The sequence below is a fragment of the Gorilla gorilla genome, chromosome 12 (genome assembly GCF_029281585.2).
Source record: "Gorilla gorilla gorilla isolate KB3781 chromosome 12, NHGRI_mGorGor1-v2.1_pri, whole genome shotgun sequence".
Taxonomy (NCBI): domain Eukaryota; kingdom Metazoa; phylum Chordata; class Mammalia; order Primates; family Hominidae; genus Gorilla; species Gorilla gorilla.
Window position 1 is genome coordinate 96,794,113 of NC_073236.2, and position 22,075 is coordinate 96,816,187.

A 22,075-nucleotide genomic window follows, 5' to 3' on the forward strand; every position below is an offset into this window, starting at 1 on the left:
GGAGCTCCCTAGCAGCCTCTCTGTAGCCACGCCACACTCCCCTGTCACCCAGCAGACAGAAACCAGCCCCCTCACTTGGCCAGGCCTCCAAAGGCTTCCCCATCTGACCAGTTTACAGGTACCAAGTCTCCTTCTCCAGGGAAGAGCCACTCAGGGCAGGATGGAGGGCGGGGGCTCTTCTGCCCACTCTCAGAAGCCTCCCTGGCTGCCTGACTTGGGTAGCTCACTCTGTCCTCAGAAAGCCCACATCACTTTGCTTGGACCTCAGACATCTTGTTTTGCCCTAGGGACTTTACATCTACCCTGCAATACCATAAGCTTTTGGAGAGCCTGGACCACATGGGGAGGTGTGACTTTTTTTTTTTTTGAGACGGAGTCTCACTCTGTCACCCAGGCTGGAGTACAGTGGCACAATCTCAGCTCACTGCAACCTCCACATCCTGGGGTCAAGTGATTCTCCTGCCTCAGCCTCCCGAGTAGTTGGGACTATAGGTGTGCATCACCATGCCCAGCTAATTTTTGTATTTTTTTTTTTTTTTTTTTGAGAAGGAGTTTCACTCTTGCCACCCAGGCTGGAGTGCGGTGACACAATCTCAGCTCACTGCAACCTCCACCTCCCGGGTTCAAGCGATTCTCCTACGCAGCCTTCTGAGTAGCTGTGATTACAGGCAAGTGGCACCATGCCCAGCTAATTTTTGTATTTTTAGTAGAGGTGGGGTTTCACCATGTTGGCCAGGCTGGTCTAGGACTCCGGACCTCAGGTGATCCACCCACCTTGGCCTCCCAAAGTGCTGGGATTACAGATGTGAGGCACCGCGCCTGGCCAATTTTTGTATTTTTAGTAGAGATGGGGTTTCCCCATGCTGACCAGGCTGGTTTCAAATTCCTGACCTCAGGTGATCTGCCTGCCTCCCAAAGTGCTGGGACTAAAGGTGTGAACCACCACAACTGGCCCTTAGGTGTGGCTTTCAACACTAGGTTGTCATAAAAGACACTGAGACTTCTGCCTTGCTCTTTCAGATGACTTATTCTGGAGGAAGACACCTGCCATGCCGTGAGGACATTCAAGCAGTTCTGTGGAGAGATCCATGTGGTGAGAAACAGGGGCCTCCTGTCAACAGGAAGAACAACCTGGCAGGCCTGTCTTGGATTCAGAGCCTCCAGCCCCAATTGAGCCTTCAGATAACTGCACCCTCGGCTGTCATCTCAACTGCAATCTCACGACAGACCCTGAGCTGGAACTACTCTGTTTACCAATGCCTGGCCCACAGAAAGACTATAAGATAAAACAAGTATATTGTTTTTAGAAGATATGTTTTGGAGTAATTTATTATGCTACAATAGATAATACAGAATTTGGTGATTTTATGATTCTCAACTCCTGGCCAAAGCAAAGCACACAGCGAGTCTCAAAGAAAAGTCTCACAAGTGGAATTGAAAGTACAAAGCTGGCCAGACAAGCTTGTGCAGACATGTATGTGGTGGAGTTGAAAATCACACACTACGACTCACACAAGATGAGTAAAACCTGCGTCTTTCTTAATTTTTCTTGTACTCTTCTCATCTAGATCTAATGAGATACTTCCTGCTGTTGACAGGCAATAAATGAGTGAACGACAAAAACAAAACAGAAAGAAAAGAAACAAAACAAAAAGAAACAAAAAGAAAGAAAAGAAATCTTTAACTTGCCCACTATAGGTTTCTCCATTTCTGCATGTTCAAGCAAGCCTCCTTTCAGCAAAATACTCAGCGTTTTCTCCCTATTCCCTCTTCTGCTAGCCAGATGTCTCTCTTCCTGGTGCAGGGAGACATTTACAGACCTCATGGTGGTGGGAAGAGGAGTTCAAGGTCGGTGTGGGGTTCTTTGCATTCTTCCCACATACCTTCCCCACACACAATGGGACAGGGCTGGTCGTGCCTGGTCCCTGGGGATCCCTGGTGGCATTGGTGATGGTTGGGGATGGAGAGGGGTATTGATGAAGTGAGTGGTCCCCGCACAAGGCTGGTGGTGCAGATCCTACCTCTGTGTTCTTGATTTCTCTTTTTTTTTTTTCTTTGAGACAGAGTTGTGCTCTTTTTGCCCAGGCTGGAGTACAATGGCATGATCTCGGCTCATCACAACCTCCGCCTCCCGGGTTCAAGTGATTCTCCTGCCTCAGCCTCCCAAGTAGCTGGGATTACAGGCATGTGCCACCATGCCTGGCTAATTTTGTATTTTTAGTAGAGATGGGGCTTCTCCATGTTGGTTAGGCTGGTCTCAAGCTCCCGACCTCAGGTGATCCACCTGCCTCAGCCTCCCAAAGTTCTGGGATTACAGGTGTGAGTCACCACACCTGGCCTGTGGCCTTGATTTCTACCGTTTCCCTGGGACCTAGGACCGCCTGGCTGCATTCTACCCCTCCAGAAGAGGCAGAGTTCCGAGAGCCACTTCCTAGACTGCTTCTTTAGACATTTCTAAACTACCTCCTGGGCAGCGCCATAATGTGTTACACCTTCCTCAATCACTGCTTTCTTAAAGGCGTTCACTGAAATTCCCCACAGCTGTCATCTGAGAGTCAAATTCCACCTACCTTGTGTGGTGAAATTTAGCTGCAAATGTGGCTGGGGTGTCTCCCACACAGCCCTCTGAGTGTCCACTGGGGTGAGGGACAGAGCTTTTTGCTTCTCACCTTCTCTCTTCCTTGAGTCCTGCTGTTCAGTAGCTGTATCTCTCCATCCCGTCCTGTCTCATCCGTCCTGGATGACTTGCTTCGATTCAACCCTACGCTTACTTCCCCGGGCAATGAATGTCACCTTAGCCTTCACCCTGAAGGGCCACAGGAGAACGAGAATTATAGAAAGTGAAAATACATCCCTTTACTATTTTATAAGTGCTATTTCTATAACACATGCATACCCAAAGCACACACACTTGCATGCAGAGACCCAGAGACAAGCTGATTCCAAGACCCCAAACACACTAGAGACACACCACAAACACCCTAGGGCTGAACTGGGGCCTGTTCAGGGAACCCTTGCCTGTGACTTCTCAGTATTATCCAAGGGGACCCACCTGCTTCTGGAGCCTCCAGGGGGATCCCTTGTTTACTCTCAAGATGATTGTTCTCACCCCTTCTCTCAAAGGCCCTGGGAGTGAGGCAAAGAGGAGGGAACGCTACCTCTAATCAGATCCTCCTCAGGATAAAAAAAAATCAGCAACTGGAGATGCCCCTGGCTGGTGGACTACTTTTTTTTTTTTTTTTTTGAGATAGAGTCTTGCTCTGTTGCACAGGCTGGAGTGCAGTGGCGCGATCTTGGCTCACTGCAATCTCCACCTCCCGGGTTCAAGTGATTCTCCTGCCTCAGCCTCCTGAGTATCTGGGACTACAGGTGTATGCCACCACGCCCAGCTAATTTTTGTATTTTTAGTAGAAATGGGTTTCACCGTGTTAGCCAGGATGGTCTTGAATTCCTGACCTTGTGATCTGCCCACCTTGGCCTCCCTAAGTGCTGGGATTATAGGCATGAGCCACTGCGCCCAGCTGGACTTCTATAGCTTCTACTGCCTCCTGTCCCTGCAGGCTCTTAGATGGGTATCTGGGCTCAGTCTCCTTTGCTGAGCGCCAGACACCTTGGTCAGCTGCTCCAGGACTCTGTCTGATTTCCCAAAGGCATCTCCAATGCAGCCATCCCAAACTGACTCATCCTCTTCCCCAGGACAGAGACAGGCCTCTCTCCATCAATCCCTCATCCTCTGGCCCTGTATTCTAACTACCCCTCCCTCTCTCTAACACTGCGATGGGCAGGGGCTTATCTTCTTCTTCCCACCTGGTCCTCCTGTTTCTACCTGCCTCCAACCCCCTCATGGCAACAGGGGGACTTATCTTGATTGGAAAGTGGGTCTCATGGATTTGCAGCCTCAGGCTGAAAAACCTGTCACCAACTCTCCAGCGCCCACAGGCTCACACCCTTGGGCAGAGCAGTAAGCCCCATCCTTCCCTGGCCTGGCCCAAGTGCCCTGCACCCAGCTGCAGCCGAGGTGAGCATTGCAGGGTTCCCCTCCTGGGCCTGGCACCCTCTGACTTCGGCCCCTGTCACACACAGGGTTGGAATGCTGTAGCTCCTTGCAGTCCTGCTGAACTCATTTTTCAAGATCCTGCTTGAGTCACCTCCCTAGGGAAAGCATCCTTAGTCAGAGTTTATCATTCCCTTCTCCAAGTTACCCTGGAACCATATTCAAGTTTCTCCCAAGGCAATTCTCCCATCCTCTGCCTGGCTGCAGCACCCTCACCTCTGGCCTGGACTGTCAAAGTCGCCTCCTGACTGCCCCTTGCCCTTGTCCCCTGCCCCTTCCAGTCGGCTGTGGACCCAACAGCCCAAATGGTCCTTTGAAAATGCCAGTCAATACACATCTCTCTGCTCACAACCCTCCAGCACCTCCCATTTCACTCACGGTCAAAGCTAAAACTGCACAGTGGCCTCCGACTCCTCCCCCTCTGGTCCCCCTTCCCTTTGGACCTTCACTTCTACCCTCCATTCTCTCTCCACCCCAGCTTGCACCAGCCTCCTTGAAGCCCTGAACACTGCAGGCACCTCCTCTCTCTGGGCCTTGGCACGTCCCCAGACACCATGCTCATCTCCCTCGCCAGGGACTGTCTTTGCTGCAGTCTTGCCTTCTCAGGGAAGCCCACCCTCCCTGCCCTGGACACCACTGCAACCAGCCCCTACTTCCTGGCCCTCCTCCCCCTGCCCCACTTTTCTTTCTTTCTATAGCAGGCATCACCTTCTAAACATATTATTTAACCAATTTTTAATATTTTTTTAATACTCCATCTCCCTTGCAAAAAGTGTCAGCTTCACTAGGGCAGGGTCTTTACCTATTCTGTTCACCACTGGCTCCTATGAGCCTAGCAGGGTGCTGGTACACGGTGTGCACTTAATGTTCAAGCAATCAGTCCATCCACTAAAGCTGTTCATTGGTTTTTGTGGGGGCTCCCTCGGCAGTTGGGGAGGTCCTGGAGACTGAGTTCATGCTCAGTCACCTCTGGATCCTCAGGGCTTAGCCACTGCCTTGGCCACAGTGGGTATGCAAGAACCATCTATTGAATAAATAAATGAATGGGGCCTGCTCCATTGGTCAAGGGAGAGACTTATGGGCTGTGCAGATCAGAGGATCCCTCTGCCAAGTGATATTATTGCCAGATTGTTCCTGGACTCCTCACCTGTGCCAGGACCTCACTCTCTCCAGAATCCTGCCTCACCCCTTTCCCCTTGGGTCCAGTTCCCTCTGCCAGTTTGGAAGTGGTTGATATTCATCTCCACTCCAGAGAGGCTGCCTGAACACTGCATAAAACTTGATGGTTTCCGAGAGAAGCATGAACTGTCAGCAGGATCAATCCCTTACCCCAAAGATTTGAAGCAAAGTGGTGCAACCTGACTGCAAAAGGTGTTCTGGTGGCCTGGGCATAGGCATCAAGCCAGCCCTGGGCAGGGAGGCTGCTGGTAACCCCAATAGAAGGTGTCTTGCCCTTCCTAGGTGTCTTTCTAAAGACAGGGACTTGGTGCAAGGGCTCAAACAACCCTACACACAGAGCTGGAGCGAGAAGCCACAGTGGCCCGGGGCCTCGCTCACCCCATCGCCTTCCATTTCACCCTCTCCTCGAGGCGCTCGGGGGCTATCAGGAGGTGATCAGGGCAGGACTGAGCTCCCCAGGCCCAGGCTGGATCCCACTGTAGGCTTTGGGGGTTTCAGGCTGTTTTTGGAACCTCGGTCACGTGTCCTCCCATGTAACCTGAGCCCTCTGACACGGCATGAGTCTGCACTCCAGCTCTGAGCCACATCTGCTTCTCATTTCCGCCCCAGGAAAACGGCCCAATTTCCAGGAGCCACTGGCCTAAGCCAAGCCTCCAGCCTCTCAGCAGCCAACTCCACCCAGCCCAGCTCCATTACCAAGGTGGGTGTTAGGGGTTGGGGGCTGAGACAGCATTAGTGGCAATGGGGTGTGTAGTGGAGCTGGACTGGGGCCAGGAGGTCTGAGTTCTTGGGCTGGCTCTGTCAATACCTCGCTTTGTGTCCATGGGGAAGTCTCTTAACCTCTCTGAGCCTTGACTTTCTCATCCATGAAATGTGTTACTCTACTGATGGAGGTATTATCAGGATTTGGGGACCAAGGTGGCTCCTTGGGGATAAAAACAACATAATTTTCCCAAAAACAGAACTGCGAGGAGTATAGCTGCTGGAGCTGGCCTATGTCAGGAAGAGGCCAGAGGCCAGAGCCACTTTCCCACCTGAGCAATGGGTCAGGCCCACCCCTGGGGTAGTTTGGTAGAGTTTGAGCCTAAGTCTTTGGGGTAGAAAAGTCTAACCCCAATTCTAAGCCCTTCACCTACCAGCATTTATTCAGCCCCTAGTATGTGTCAGGCCCTGGGCAGGGGTGGGGAGACCAAAGTGATAAACACAACTTAAACTCCTCAGGGTGGAGAGGAGCCCACAGGTAAATATATAAACACAGCCCAGCCCAGTATTGGGAGGTCACGTGGACGAGGTGAGGTCAGGAGGCAGAAGTAACACATTCTATTTATATTCTTTTAGTGGAGACCCTTAATTTTTAAGACATTCTTTTTCTTTTTCTTTTTTTTTTAAGAGATGGGGTCTTGCTATGTTGCCCAGGCTGGTCTCAAACTCTTAGCCTTGAGCAATTCTCCTGCCTCTCCCTCCTCACACCTGGGATTACAGGTGTGAGTCCACTGTGCCTGGCCAAGACATTCTTAACTTGATATTTTTTTTCTGTTTACAGCAAACTTCATCCTCCTTCTAAGAAAGACAAGGTCTTTAGCACCCTCCCTCCAGGTATCTTCTCCTATTCTCCACATTTTTTTTTTTTTTTTTTTTTTTTTTTGAGACTAAGTCTTGCTCTGTCACCCAGGCTGGAGTGCAGTGGCACAATCTTGGCTCACTGCAACCTCCACCTCCCAGGTTCAAAAGATTCTCATGCCTCAGCCTCCTGAGTAGCTGGGACTACAGGTGTGCACCATCATGCCCAGCTAATTTTTGTATCTTTAGTAGAGACAGGGTTTCACCATGTTGGCCAGGCTGGTCTCGAATTCCTGACCTCAAGTGATCGGCCCACCTCGGCCTCCCAAAGTGTCGGGATTACAGGCATGAGCCACAATGCCTGGCCCCATTCTCCACATTTCTTTTTTTTTTTTTTTTTTTCAAGGGACAGAGTTTCACTCTTGTTGCCCAGGCCTGAGTGCAATGGTGCGATCTTGGCTCACCGCAACCTCTGCCTACTGGGTTCAAGCGATTCTCCTGCCTCAGCCTCCCGAGTAGCTGGGATTACAGGCATGTGCCACCACGTCCAGCTAATTTTGTATTTTTAGTAGAGATGGGGTTTCTCCATGTTGGTCAGGCTGGTCTTGAACTCCTGACCTCAGGTGATCCGCCCACCTTGGCCTCCCAAAGTGCTGGGATTACAGGTGTGAGCCACCGCACCTGGCTGCCATCCTCCACATTTCTAAATCCCAAATCAATTCCCCCTTATAGAAGCTCATCAGTGACCCCCCCCCCCCATGGCAGGACCCCAAACCTTGTATGCCACCCCTGCTGCCCTGGGTCCTGCACCAGCCATGACCTAGTATGCTACCTGCTTCCTCGTAATAGGGCAGGGCCCTGGGTTGAAGGAGCTGCGGGGGCTGATAAGGGTGAAGAAGAGGGCGGCCACATGGGAGGCTGCCCCTTAGCTTTGCCCCCTGCCTACAGGGTGAACAGCAGGACATAAGCAGCACGCTGTACAGCTCCCCAGGGTCCTCCCCCTTCCAACATGTCCCTGACAGCACTAAACCATGACCCTGTAACACAGGTACTATCTTTGTTCCCATTTTACAGATGAGAAACCCGAGGCTCAGAGAGGCCCTGTAATTTGCTCAAGAACAAGAAACCACTACATCTGAGATCTTATCCGTCTGACCCCTCGATCCGGGTCTTTGCACAGGCATGGCACCACTCTTGAGTACCCAAGTTAAAATTCCAGCTCTATCCTTTAGGAATTTGACCTTGGCCAAGTTCTCAAAGTCTCTGTGCCTTACTTTAAAAAAAATGTTTCTTTAATAAATGCACCTCAATAAAGTTATTGAGGGATAATTTACATACAATAAATGCACAGATTTTATGTGCCCAGCTTGATGAATTTTGACAAATGGATACCCCCATGTAATAACCACACAGTCAAGACGTGGAACATTGTTCTTACCCCAGAAAGCCCTTCCTTCCGTGCAAAGAAAAGGAAGCAAACAAAACTATCTGCCTCGTAGTGTTAGGAAAATCGAATGAGATAATACAGGTGAGATCCTTAGCAAGGCGCCTGGCACGCAGGAAACGCTGGATAAATGCATTGCTATCATTCCCTGGCTGTCCCCCTCCTTGACTGGGGCAGGGATCAGGGCATGTGCTGAACCATCTCCCTTCTCCAGCCTAAGGCCATTTAGCCAGACTAGGAGAAGACTCGGGGGGATGGAATATGTGTCTTGGAGGAGACTTGGAACCACTTCCGTAGGTCTCCAGAAGCCATGATGGGGCTGGGGGTGGAGGAATTGGCCAGCTTTTGCCTATGTCTGGCCCAAAGATAGGGTTTTGCAATCATAGCTCACTGAAACCTCAAACTCCTGGGCTCAAGCTGTCCTGTCTCAGCCTTTTGAGTAGCTGGGACTACAGGTATATATGCCACCATGCCATGCTAATTTTTAAATTTTTTGTAGAGACGGAGTCTTGCTATGCTTCCCAGGCTGGCCTCAAACTCCTGGCCTCAAGTGATCCTCCCACCTTAGCCTCCCAAAGTAAGCCTGGCCATCCTCTGTTCTTTCGAGATTCAAAGGATGAAGGCGCTCATGGCAGGGCCAGCTTCACAGGTTGGTGACCAAGGCAGCTGCACAGGGCCTTGCTGTCAGAAAGTCCCCACAACTTGGATTAATGCTCCCATGTTATGTGAAATCCTTAATAATTTTTGAACAAGGGATCTTGCATTTTCATTTTTGCACTGGGCCCTGTAAATTATGCAGCTGGTGGTGATGGTGGGGAGGGTGGAGCAAGCTGGCTGGTTTCCTCCCTAGAAAAGCCAGTGCTATTGCCCTCCCCACTTCCACTCACTGACTACACACAGCTACACATGCTCATTCACCTCCATGGTCCCCTCTCTGTCCCTCTCCACAGTGGGGCATCTAGGAGAATCTGGGTCACTCAGGGCCCTCCGCTGCCAGGAGACACCAACAGAACCTGGAAGCCTGCTTGGCCTGGAAACCCCCTTGGGAACAGCTCCTGCTCACAGGGCCTGCTGGGCAGGCCACCCGAATTCCCATCCTCTGACAGTCCTCTCCAGCCGCCTCCACCCAGCTCTGCAGCTCAAGTGCAAAACCACAGCTGGGTGCCAGCCAAGGGGTCTTGGGTTTCATCACATTCAACTTCCCACACCTCGGCCAGAGGCCAGGGTCGAATGGGGCTGCTGGCCAGAGGCCTGGGCTGGAAGGCAGAGGAGGGGGTGGGGTCCAGTCCTACCCTCGCTTCCTATCCATGGCAGAGTACCCCCTCTCTTAGGCCTCAGCTTCCCCTCTATGTAATGGGACAGGACTCCACAGGGCTGGAGCAGATGCCGAGGATGTAGGGAAGGAAGGCCTCAGAGGCCAAGGCATCGAAGGAGCTCCTAGAACTTCACTGTCCAATATGGTGGCCTCAAGCCTCTCATAGCCATTTAAATTTAAAGGAATTTAAAGGAAAGAAAATTAATATTTCAGTTCCTCAGTCACTCCAGTCACTTTTTTTTTTTTTTTTTTTTTTTTTTAGATGGAGTCTTGCTCTGTCACCCAGACTGGAGGACAGTGGCACAATCTCGGCTCATTGCAACATCTGCCTCCCGGGTTCAAGCGATTTTCCCACCTCAGCCTCCTGAGTAGCTGGGATTACAGGCACATGCTGCCACACCTGGCTAATTTTTTTGGTATTTTTAGTAGAGACTGGGTTTCACCATGTTGGCCAGGCTGGTCTTGAACTCCTGACCTCAAGTGATCCACTCCCCTTGGCCTCCCAAAGTGCGTGGATTACACGTGTGAGCCACTGAGCCTGGCCTCCAGTCACATTTCAAGTACTCAGTAGGTAGCGACAGGTGGCTCATGGCCACTGTATTGAATAGCACAGATACAGAACATCTCCGTCAATACAGAAAGTTCTACCGAGACGCATGCCCTGGCTAGGAAAGACCAGGTGCCAGGGACGCTAGTAGCTTTACTCTCCTAGTGTGGGGAGCTGGGGCAGGGGGCTGTGATTGAGAAACATTGTAGACATCCTCTCACTCCTCTCCCCACCTCACCACAGATGAGGTGGACTCACCATGAAGGGAGCCAGGAGCCTGACACCCAGTACAGGTGTGGACACCCCAGAGGCAGCTTCCATCCTGACTCCTGGAGTGGAAAGCAGGCTTCCTGGGTCCCTGGGAAGAGGCACTGGGGGAAGCTTCAGAGAGGCAGGAAGTGGCCAGAAGCAGGTGCTCTTCCTAGCAAAGGGCTCCCCAGGAGCTACTTCCAAATGGGAAACATCAGCCCTCCCCCATCCTCACCTCTGGAAAAATTCCCTGAAGGCTTCAGGAGCATTTGCATGTTCCAGTACAGTGGTCCTCAAACTTCAGCTTGCATGGGAATCCCTGGAAGCTTGCTAAGGCACAGCCAACTAAGTACAAACTTGAAACACGCACACTTCCACTGTCTATGCGGCAGGCCGAAATAGGGATATCTGGGTTCTGTCCATCACAGGGTTCATTATTGTGTGGGCCTGTCTGGGGCAGATCATTGAAAGATATTAGGTTGGTTTTATCTGGGCATCTTTGGGATGCAGCAGAGAGGGTGATATGGCAGACCTCAGGAGAGACTGGTTGGGGGAGAGGAGAGAAAGGGGTGGAAGCGAGGGATGGAGGAGAGGGAGGGAGGAGGGAAGAGGGGGATGGAGGGGGAGCCCGCTCATGCATCTCCTGCTGACCCTGTTCTTCCTACCTATCTTCTCACCTCCTCCTCACAACCACCTTACAAGTAGGCAAATGTGTGGATCCGAGAGATTACACAACCTTGCAGCAGATACATGGTCCCTAGGGAGTCAGGCTGGACTCTGTTTCCTCTACCTTTTCTCCCTCCAACTCTGAGTATTTTCAAACGAAATAAGCCTGGGAAGCGGGGAAGGCTCAGAGCTGTGAATACATTTTTTTGTTTTCTGAGCTCATTCGGCTTTGACAGGAAGCTTGGCTGCGTGCGGGCAGGCGTCTGAGCCCTCCCTCAATGGTGCTTTTTAGGCATGCCTTTATACAGAATGTAAAGAGTCGCAGTTATAAATATCAGCAGGCTTCGGTGGCCCACTCCGTCCCTCAGCCCCCACACCCAGCTGGGATGTCCTGGGACTTCCCGCTTGCCCTCCTCCCCCAACCCCTCCAGCCAGTACCACCCTCAGTGCATCTGGGAAGGGTGGGAACCGTGATGCGCCTTGGGCTGGGAAACCAAGAGGGAGTGAAACCCAAAACTGAATTTCTCCTTTTTCAGAAGAAAGGTTGTTTTCAGTGTCAGGAAACCCATAATCCTACAGCCAGCTGTGAAGATTCCAGAATGCCTCTCACTTTACAGGTGAGGAACTAGAGGGCCCCCCTGGAAAGCTTATGAACACCCTGACCCCAGAGCTCACCCTTCCTCACTGGGAAAGAAAGTCCCTCTTTTCACTTTGTCACCCCCACCCACCTCCCAAGGCACCCACAGCATGGTCACTCTTTGATGACTGTTTGTATTATAAGTGGCTCCTCCAACTCTGTTCTACAGTCCCCTCCATGGATGCCCTGGACGGAGGAGGCAGGCGAGACACGGCCCCATTTTACAGATGGCCAAAGAGTTGAGTGACTACACATCTCATCCCAGGAGAGCTGCCTGGCCCTGCTTTCTGATAGCCGGCCTGTGCCCCTAGACCTCCCCCGACCCCACAGGCCCCCTCCCCCTCCCTGTATGCACCCCCTGTCCCCTCACTGAGGCCCAGGAGCACAGTTGATTTAGAATTTCCTGCCCTTCTGACAATCTGCGTGCACAAAACGGGCTTTCTTTAAACCGCTTCGAAGGGCATCTCCTCCGGCCCCTTCCCCTGCCTTCATTAAACGCCTCGTCTGAAGCAGGATAAATCTTCGGTGATTAGAAACATGCTCCTTGTTCCTGTCCCTGCCCCGATGGGAAGCGCATTTCTCAAAGGGTTAATTAACAGCCTTCACACAGGCCGCATTTAGCAACGAACACAAAGCCACACACATAAATAACGTCTGGGGCGGAAGAAGAGGGTGCAGATGGTTTGTGACTTTGCCGTCCAGAGTTTTCTAAACCGGTGTGAACCACGTCCTGTCGGGACCAGGACCATGAGTCAGGGTCAGGCTTTAAGGTGGGCCAGGCCAGAGACGCTAGTGGCCAACTTGGTGCTCTTTGAAAGCAAGTCCTAAAGGAAAACAGAGCGTGGAGCCAAGATGTGGGGAGAGAGGGAGGGGACGGGGTGGGGAGGAGGGCCTGCTGGCTGACCTGGAGAGAAAAGAGCCAAAGAGAGCCAGAGATGCGAACCGGGAAGAATCAAGCAGGAGGCAAGAGACGTTGAGTCCCAGCTCCCTGCAAAGTAGTGCTGAATTTACCAGGGGATCCACCCAGAAATTCAGACCCTGGGGCATAGGGTCCCACTCTGGCCCTGTAGTGAGAGTGATGGCAAGACATCCCCAGCCTAAGAGGAGTTGTGTGGGGCTGACAAAAGGGTTTCAGGAAGGATAGCCCTGTGGAACCCTGGAAAGTTCTGGAAGTGGCACAGTGACATTCGCAGTATTCTGCCTCATCCATGCATAGGGTCTGTTCCTCTACGCAGCCTTCAGCTCCCCTGGGGGCTCATATGCCCCTTCCCAAAGCTATGGGAACACATCCGAGGTCTCATAATGCATGGCAACAGGAACACAGGATTCACTTTACAGAGATCAGCACTGTTGCAAGGGATGCCTGAAGCCAAAAGAGAGGAAAACGAGAGCCAAGAAGCAGAGGGAGTGATGCAGATGTGCACTGGACATCCACAAACTGCAATAGGAATGGGGAGAGGAGAGAAGTGATTGGAAAGCCAGCTTTTGGCATTCGGCTTGCTGCCATTCTCTTCACCTTTGTGGTTCCTCCAGTTTGCCCTCCTCAGCCCTAAGGGGTCCTCCCCTACTCGGAGAGGCCCTCACCATGCTCACTCAGACCCTCTCCTCCTAGGAGCCAGGAGGTGGGACATGGGGAGGGGGACAGTGAGTCCTGAATGGATTTCTGCCCTGGAGGTGAGGGCGCCCCTGGTGCCAGGGAGAGGCCCTGCCACAGCACAAACTGGGCTGCCCTTCCTGACCCAGGGATGAACCAGCCTGGGCACTCAGGCCACGGCTGTCTCCCTGTGCCAGGCTCAGCGCCCTGGGGATGAGGGTGCAAAGAAAGAGACGGGGCCGACAACACAGGCCTAACAGCAGGCCCTGTGTCTGGGAGCGGCAGTTTCTCCCCAAGTAATTTTCCACAGTTTGGCTTTTCCTCCACACACAGGCTTGCTCACAGAGTTCAGATGGTGGCTGGTCCTCCAGAGGGTTACTCTGGGCCACTCACCTGCTCGGTGACCCCACCTGCATTGATTTCTGCCCTCATCACTCAGCTGTCTCTAGCTTGCTTCTCAAAGCCCTGTGCCCATCTCAGGGATATGGCTTCTTTAGCCCCCAGAGCTCACTTCACCCCATCAGGGCCTGGATCTTGGGTAGTTATGGGAACCCCTAAATGCACCATCCTCGCTGGGCCAGGGCCAACATTTCTGTTTTCTCAGAAGGATCAAAGCCCCTTTCCTAGCCCTGCCGGGAGGAAGCAGTTTTGACTCGTGCAAATATCTGAATCCCATTTGGGATTTTACTTTGGTGAGAAATAAATACACAGCCATCTGCAAATGATGGAAATATGACTTAAGTAACTTTTTGGTCGAGGCTCCTGGGCCAGAGCCCAGATGGAAATAAGACCTTGTATCTCAGTCTTCCTTGCACACTTTCAGAAAAAAGAAAAGGCTGGGGGGAAAAGTTGGTGGAAACTGAAGTTCAGAATGGAGTGTGCTAAATTTCTTGGCCTGGGAAAGGAAAAATAAACATCAAACAGCTACCCCATTCAAGTGTGCGTTATCTTGCTCATCCTCGCCAAGAACTCACCCTCCTCCCTTCTTTGACCGGGAATTGCTGTGCCCACGAACAGCCCCCACGCCCACCCCTAACCCAGGGCAGGCAAACAATGGGCCAGAAAACCCCGCTCAGCCAAGGCCTCTCCCTGCAGCCCCCAGAGGCCATAAGATTGGGAAACACAGGCTATTTTTATGTGTTATTTGTCTACCAACTGTGGCTCCAGGAGCCTGAGCAACAGTATCATCTGTGGGAGGTACCATTGATTTTTTTGTTTTAACTTGCTCAGACAAAGCCACATTTTTGCAACTTTCAGAAAAGCCAAAAAGGCAACACTCTGCAAGGCTGACCTCTTCCCTGGCTTGCCTTTCTGCCCTCCAGGGAGCTCTTTCTGGGTGTGTCTGGGCCCCTGTTGCTCTGTGCTGGCCCACACCAAGCACACAGCCCCAGATCCAGAGGGCCCAGAGGATAGCCAGTGAAACAAGGAAGGGTGAGGGGGGCAGAGAGAGGATCCGAGGAGAAGGGGTAGTGTCTCCAACTGGTGAGGGAGGCACAAACCCTGCCCTGGGGGTGCCAGTGTGATGGAGCAGTGGGGCATCCCTAATAGAAGAGCGTGAGAAGTCGCACACAGAGAAAATGGCTGCTTGATAGCCATCCATCTCCCAAGTCCACGGGTTGGGATGTTCTGTGCAGCGGGTGCACCCAGAGGCAGATACAGGGCTGAGAGGGTGCAGGCCAGGTGCGACTGCCTAGGCTGGGGCTGAAAGAATCCAGCTGGCAGAGGTGGCTCACACCTGTAATCCCAGCACTATGGGATGCTGAGGCACGAGTCCAGGAGTTTGAGACCAGCCTGGGCAACATAGTGAGACCCCTGCCTCTACAAAAAATTTTAAAAATTAGCTGGGTGTAGTGCTATGCACCTGTGGTCCCAGCTACTTGAGAGGCTGAGGTGAGAGGATCGCTTGAGCCCAGGAGGTCGAGGCTGCAGTGAGCCTGTTTGTGCCACTGCACTCCAGCCTGGGTGACAGAGCAAGACCCTGGGGGCGGGGGTGTTGTGGGGAGAGAGAGGAGACAGAGAGAGAGAGAGAAATGCAGATGAAAGAAACATAAAGTGAGAAGGGAGAAAGGAAAAGATGTAGAGAGTGGGCAGAGATGAAAAGACATAAAGGAAGAAGAAGAGGGAGGAAGCTCTTCTCTGTTGACCCCATTCCCAGCCATGACCATCAGGACAGATGGAAGAGTGACTGCTCAAGAGGACCAGAATGAGGGACACCCCCAGAGTGAGCTGTTTCCTTTCTCCATCAACACCATGCCCATGTCCTTGGGGGTGAGAAGGTAGAGGTCCTCCAGCAGCCGCCTGGCCGGAGCCACGCAGACTTCCCTACACTCTTCACTTCTCAGTTTTCTGATCTGTAAAATGGAGATAATGGTAATAATACCTTCCTCACTTGGGTATTGCGAGGATTGACTGACATTGTGTGTGTGTGTGTGTGTGTGTGTGTGTGTGTGTGTGTGTGTGTGTGTGTGTGTGTGTAAAATACTTGGATGCCTGGCACACCATGAGGGCAGTACAGATGGCAGCTTTAATGCGTGTGGTGTGGAGTCAGGCATTCCGCGGGGAGAGGCAGGGTTGTGAACGCTGGAAAGGAGAGCAGAGCGGGCAGGCAGAGGAGTCTGAGAGAAGGAATCCGTATGTCCCTAAGCTGGATGGCACCAGTGGCACCCCCAGTGCTGACCGTATCCAGGACCCCTGAAGGACCTGAGGCACCCCCAGTGCTGACCGTATCCAGGACCCCTGAAGGACCTGAGGCCATCCCTCCTGCTAGATTTCCCTGGCTCCAGGGCTCCCCACTCTGAGAGCCAAGGTCAGTCTCCTGCCAAGCCCTAAGCCTTCCCATTCATGCCATGCTTTTCCTTTGATGGGATGGTCAAGCTGAGCCGAGAGAAGAACAGTGGCTGCCAGATGAGCCAGCAGCTGGGGCTTAGGGCCCACCCAGAGCCCTTAACACATGTCTAGGGCAAGCAGGGAACCAGGGAGAGGCCATGATGCTGGCTGCCCCCGAGGGCCAGCTCCTGGTTAAGAATCACTTTCAGCAGCTGCTGTAGTGCCCTCAGGATCGCCACAAGGGCTCGGGGCCCTTCTGTTGCAGGAGGCCCAAGTTGGGAAGGAAGTGACAGCACTTCACCCCTTTTTCACCAGCCTTCAATGGCACCTTCTCCCACCCACCTGGGCTGACCCAGTGCCTGCCCTGTCTCCACTGTGGCCATCTGGGGAGCTAGGCCCACCCCACTACCTTCCCCCCAGAGAGGGGCCCTGGCAGCCAACCCCTCCCGCATCGCAGGGGCCAAGGTAGGAGAAGGGAAGCCAACCATGTGGGCCACTAAGAGGCAGTCCCAAGACCCAAGCTGCAATCCTGGCTTAAATTTGCTGAGCCTCCTTCTCCTCATCCAGGAAATAAGGATAACCATTTTTACACGTTGGGAATCTGGTGAAACTATGACACATATCTGTAACCACTTAGATAGCATTCTGACCTGTTCCTTTTGTGAGTGGTAAAATGGTGCAATTGGTGTGTTAATCAACAATCTAAGGTCACTGGTTCAACTGTGGCTTTCAGCTGAACCCAATTAGCATTTGCATTCAAACCACCCAGTGAGGGTTGGAAAAAAAATCAAGAGGCTGGGGCTGGGTGCAGCGGCTCACACCTATAATCCCAGCACTCTGGGAGGCTGAGGCGGGCGAATCACCTGAGGTCAGGAGTTTGAGACCAGCCTGGCCAACATAGTGAAACCCCGTCTCTACTAAAAATACAAAAATTAACCAGGCATGGTGGTGTGCACCTGTAGTCCCAGCTACTCAGGAGCCTGAGGCAGGGGGAATTGCCTGAATCCAGGAGGCGGAGGTTGCAATGAGCCAAGATCGCACCACTGCACTCCAGCCTGGGTGACAGAGCGAGACTCCATCTCAAAAAAAAGAAAAAAAAAAATCAAGAGGCTGGCCTTTCCAGAACCTCGTGGCAGCAAGGATGACAGCGCTGTTTCTGGAATCTGATGGCATGTGACCTGGACTATGCAAATTCTCCAGCCCTCAGTTTTCTCATCTGTAAAGGGGGATGGTTCTAGCACACTCTGCATTTAGGTTTGTGTGATGATTAAATAAGGTAATCCACGTAGATCTCTTAGCACAATGCCCGACCGTCACACACAATGCCTGACAGCCACGCTCAATGCAGGTGGTCAGTGCTCATAAAACAAATGAAGGCACGCTCTAGGAGCTGATGGGGAGAGATTCTGTGGGGAAAAGCACGGCACAGCAGCATGTATAGCATGCTGCCATCTGGGTGGGAAGCAGAGAGATCAGACCACATGGTCATTTTTGCTCGGATTTTACATAAGGACATTCTGGGGAGATGCAGAAGAAACCAGTAAACAAAGTTACCTCGTGGGAGGTGGGGAAGTGGAAGGGGAGGGGCTGGGAGCAGGACTCTGAACTGTTCCCCCTTTTTTTTTGTTCAGACGGAGCCTTGCTCTGTCGCCCACGCTGGAGTGCAGTGGCATGGTCTCGGCTCACTGCAACGTCCGCCTCCCGGGTTCACGCCATTCTCCTGCCTCAGCCTCCCAAGTAGCTGGGACTACAGGTGCCCGCCACCATGCCCAGCTAATTTTTTGTACACTTCTTTAACAATTCGTCATGTGAGGGTTTTGGATTTACCTATCCCAAAAATGTTTACATTAACATAAAAGGTGTGCTTTCAGCATTATTATTCCTTCTGGGTGTCGGTTTCTTTCCTAATGAGGAAGGTGGTCTATGCGCCACTGCCTAACTAGACTTTTGTGGAATTCAGAAAGAAAGTGAATATGCAAGTGCCCAGAGGAGCAGGATGACGCTGAAGATGAGCAGGATGAGGCTCGGATGAGGAAGACAAGGCTGAAGATGAGGAGGACGAGGCTGGGATGAGGAGGATGAAGATGAGGATGCAGATGTAGACAAAGATGAAGGAGGGCAGGGGAAGTGGGTAGGGCAGCTCTCCCGGCCGCTCTCATTCAAAGGGCCATGGTGGGACTCACTGAGCCACTGTCCCAGGAGCTGAGCCTCAGTAGAGTTAGACAGGCCATCTAAGCAGTTTGCTCTGGCCTGGGCCTCTGGCCACTTTCCTCAAACACCCGAGGCCCAAAGAAGGCCCCTCAGCCAGCCAAGCATGCTAGGAGAGTTATCTGCACGTGAGTGGGGTCAGGGGTAGGGCTCCTGGGGACCTGCCTGTGACCCTTGACACATGGCTGGAGCTCTTGGGGGCAGGAAGGGGTCCCAGGAATATGAAGTTGTGGGATGGATGAGGGATTGAGAAGGAAAAGGAGAGATTTGGCCAGGCATGATGGCTCATGCCTGTAATCCCAGCACTTTGGGAGGCTGAGGCAGGCGGACCACAAGGTCAGGAGTTTGAGACCAGCCTGACCAATATGGTGAAACCCTGTCTCTACTAAAAATACAAAAATTAGCCGGGCGTGGTGGCGGGCGCCTGCAGTCCCAGCTACTCAGGAGGCTGAGATGGGAGAATTGCTTGAACACGGGAGGTGGAGGTTGCAGTGAGCTGAGATCACGCCACTGCACTCCAGCCTGGGCGACAGAGCGAGACTCCATCTCAAAAAGAAAAAAGGAGAAATTTGGCTCAGCTGAAGACAGGGAGTGGCTGGACCACACCAAGGTGAGGCAGGTACAGCCTAGTCCTGGGCTCAGGGACAGGTAATGGGAGAGTTATCTCATTTATTCCCATCAGCAACTCTGCAGCATAGATTCTATTATCATTCAGACGAGGAAGCGGAGGCTTAGAGCGTCTTGGGTCATGGTATGGCCAGCTAGCGGGTAGCCAAGATTCAGATTCAGGCACTGTGTTTCCCTCAAACCACTACCCCATCCCACCTCCTCACCCCAGATCAGGACTGGCCACTTTCTGGTGGACTCAGTTTATAGCAGCGGGATAGAAACAACCATAGCTTAGCTCAGAAATCCTGGCGGTGGCAACAGCATATGTGGTGAAGAGTTCCTCCTCCAGAGGGTGTCCACGCTAATGAGACGCCCAGAGGCCAAGGGCAAACGCTGGGAGGGGCCAGGCTTGGGGATCCCCCAGGACTCCGTGCCCCTGAAACTTCAGGGGCACAAGGCTGGAAGAATGAAAGCACTTTTCATGGAATTCCAACAGGAAACCCACGAGAACATTCCTGCTTGAAGGATTCCAACAGGAAAACCACGAGAACATTCCTGCTCGTGGGATTCCAACAGGAAAACCAAAAGAACATTTCTGCTCTTGGGTTCCAGCTGGGAGCTGGAGTCCATATTCCCTGCTAAGGAGGCTGCTCAGTAGGTAGAGGGGTCACAGAAGAGAGCTTGCCTCACTCTCATGAGCTGTCCCCAGCCCCCTAGATGAATTCAAAGATCCCTTTGACCTCTGACCCCTCAGTGGAGCGCCAGCTCCCAGGGTGGGGCAGATCATTTGGGAGCTGGCCTGCCCAGCTCCCAGTCTTGCTGCCTTTGCTTAAAGTGACTGGCCTGGCCTGGCCTGGCGCAGTGGCGCATGCCTGCAGTCCCAGCAGTTTGGGAGGCCAAGGTGGGAGGATCATTTGAGCTCAGGAGCTCCAGACCAGCCTGGGCAACATAGTGAGACCTCATCTGTACCAAAAAAGGGAGGGGGGCACACGTGGCGGCTCACACCTATAGTCTCAGCACTTTGGAAGGCTGAGGTGGGAGGATTGCTTGAGCCCAGGAGTTTGAGGCCAGCCGGGCAATATGGTGAAACCCCCTCTCCACAAAAAATACAAAAATTAGCCAGGCCTGATGGCACACACCTGTAGTTCCAGCTTCTTAGGAACCTGAGGTGGGAGAACTGGTTGAGGCTGCAGTGAGCCAAGATCACGCCACTGCACTCCAGCCCTGTCTCAAATAAAAATAAAAAACCAAAGTGGCTGTCCTGCCATCTGGCTTCCCAGACAGCACACAGCCCCTTCAAATGTTTGTCTTTTTTTGAAATGGAGTCTTGCTCTGTTGCCCAGGCTGGAGTGCAGTGGCATGATCTTGGACAGCTCACTGCAACCTCCTCCTCCTAGGTTCAAGCAATTCTCCTGCCTCAGCCTCCCGAGTAGCTGGGATTACAGAAGCATGCCACCACACCTGGCTAATTTTTTATATTTGCTAGAGACGGGGTTTCACCATGTTGGCCAGGCTGGTCTCGAACTCCTCACCTCAAGTGGTTTGCCTGCCTCGGCCTCCCAAAGTGCTGGGATTACTGTGGTGAGCCACCACGCCCGGCCCAAATGTTTGTCTTTTAATGACTGCCCTTCTCTGCCCCTCCAAGGGGCATAACATCATAATCAGATAGGGTGCGGAGTTGTGAGCAGGTGAAAAGCCTCTCTTAAATTTAGTTGCCTCTTGAGACTAATCAGTCAACCACCGAGTGTGCCTGGAGAAACAGGACACACCCCTCACCCTGCCCAGCCTCTCTGTGGCGCCTAGCAGCAGGGCCTGCCTGAAACTACGTGTGGGGAGGGGCCCTGAGGAACGGGACAGGGTCCTGGCCTTGAGAAACTTCCACTCAAGTAGAGGGGCTCGGAGGCACTCCCACAGGAAGTGCTTTTAGCATGCTAAAAGAGAAATGACCACTCACCACAGGAGCCCTCAACGCCGCTTGTGTTTTCTGTGAGGCATCTACCATGGGCCAAACGGTGCTGAGCTCCAAGGCAGACTGACGTAGCTCCTCCTCCCGCAAAACCATGGCCTGATGGGAGAGACCGGCGAGTCAATGGCTGTTTCTCAGTAGGAGGGGAGTCACAATCAAGGTTTGCACAGGATTCACCTGTAGGACACTCAGCTCTGAGAGAAGAAGGGAGGAGGTCAGGGAAGGCTTCCTGGAGGAAATGATACTTGAGCATGCTGAGGAGTTGGGCTGGAAGTGCCAGTGGGACTTTAGGGGTGGGACTGGGAGGTGGTGGGGCTGACCTAAGCCCTGGTAGTAGTGGTTAGAATTTGGGTCGTGGGACAGCGATAAGACCTTAAGGCAGACAGAGGAGACTGAGTAGGTTTGGGGCACAGGACAACAGACCCCAGATGGATGGATCTGGAGGGGAGGGTTAGGACAGACAGAGGGTCTCCGAGAGCTGGAGGAGCTGGAGGTCAGCTTGGGACATTAGGACGTCTCTCTCAGTGAAGGAAAGAGAATAAATGAATCAAGGTAGAGGAGAGGGTAGCAATTAAGAAGGCAGGTGGGAGGGAAGCCAGTCTTTAAGGGGGTCTCAGAGCTTGTACAGGAAGAGTGGGGCATTCAAAAAATGAAAGAAATTCGGAAGGAGCTTGTAGTAGTCCGTTTTCATGCTGCTTATAAAGACGTACCCAAGACTGGGCAATTTACAAAAGAAAGTTTATTGGACTTAACAGTTCCACGTGTCTGGGGAGGCCTCACAATCATGGCAGAAGGTGAAAGGCACGTCTCACATGGCAGCAGACACGAGCAGAGAGCCTGTGCAGGGAAACTCCCATTTCTAAAAGCATCAGATCTCATGAGGCTTATTCACTGTCATGAGAATAGCATGGGAAAGACCTGCCCCCATGATTCAATTACCTCCTACCGGGTCCCTCCCGCAACATGTGGAAATTCAATTTGAGATTTGGGTGGGGACAGAGCCAAACCATATCAGAGCTCCCAGGACCTTTTCATCTGCAGCCATGCAGACATCCCATTCCCAAGTCATGGAGTAGCATCTTAGCCCCTATGGTGAAGCATTGGAGCCCTTCCAGGGAGGTGGGCAATGGCCAGAGGCAGCCACGGCTGAGGTAGGAGGGAGTGGGTCTCACCCAGCAGGGCACTAAGAGGGACCAGAGGCAGGAATTTAGGAGTCAGGAC

The 22,075-nt window shown here is 52.5% G+C and overlaps 2 long non-coding RNA genes across 3 annotated transcripts in view; one reads left to right on the top strand and one right to left on the bottom strand.

The window, feature by feature from the left end:
• Window positions 1-1,853, top strand: part of LOC101149454 (uncharacterized) — a 50,045-nt gene extending 48,192 nt beyond the window's left edge. Inside the window, exon 4 of the long non-coding RNA XR_008676820.2 lies at window positions 1,021-1,853. This is a non-coding gene — a long non-coding RNA (uncharacterized lncRNA). The remainder of the gene's footprint in view (window positions 1-1,020) is intronic.
• The window catches only part of LOC129531563 (uncharacterized), a 162,840-nt gene that overhangs the window by 16,657 nt on the left and 124,108 nt on the right, over window positions 1-22,075 (bottom strand). The window contains exons 3-4 of one of the 2 annotated variants that reach the window (XR_010129991.1): window positions 20,843-20,953; window positions 2,670-2,806 (exon numbers count right to left, since the gene is read on the bottom strand). This is a non-coding gene — a long non-coding RNA (uncharacterized lncRNA). Of the gene's footprint in view, window positions 1-2,570; window positions 2,807-20,842; window positions 20,954-22,075 lie in introns of both variants that reach the window. The other variant, XR_010129992.1, reaches the window with a different exon arrangement.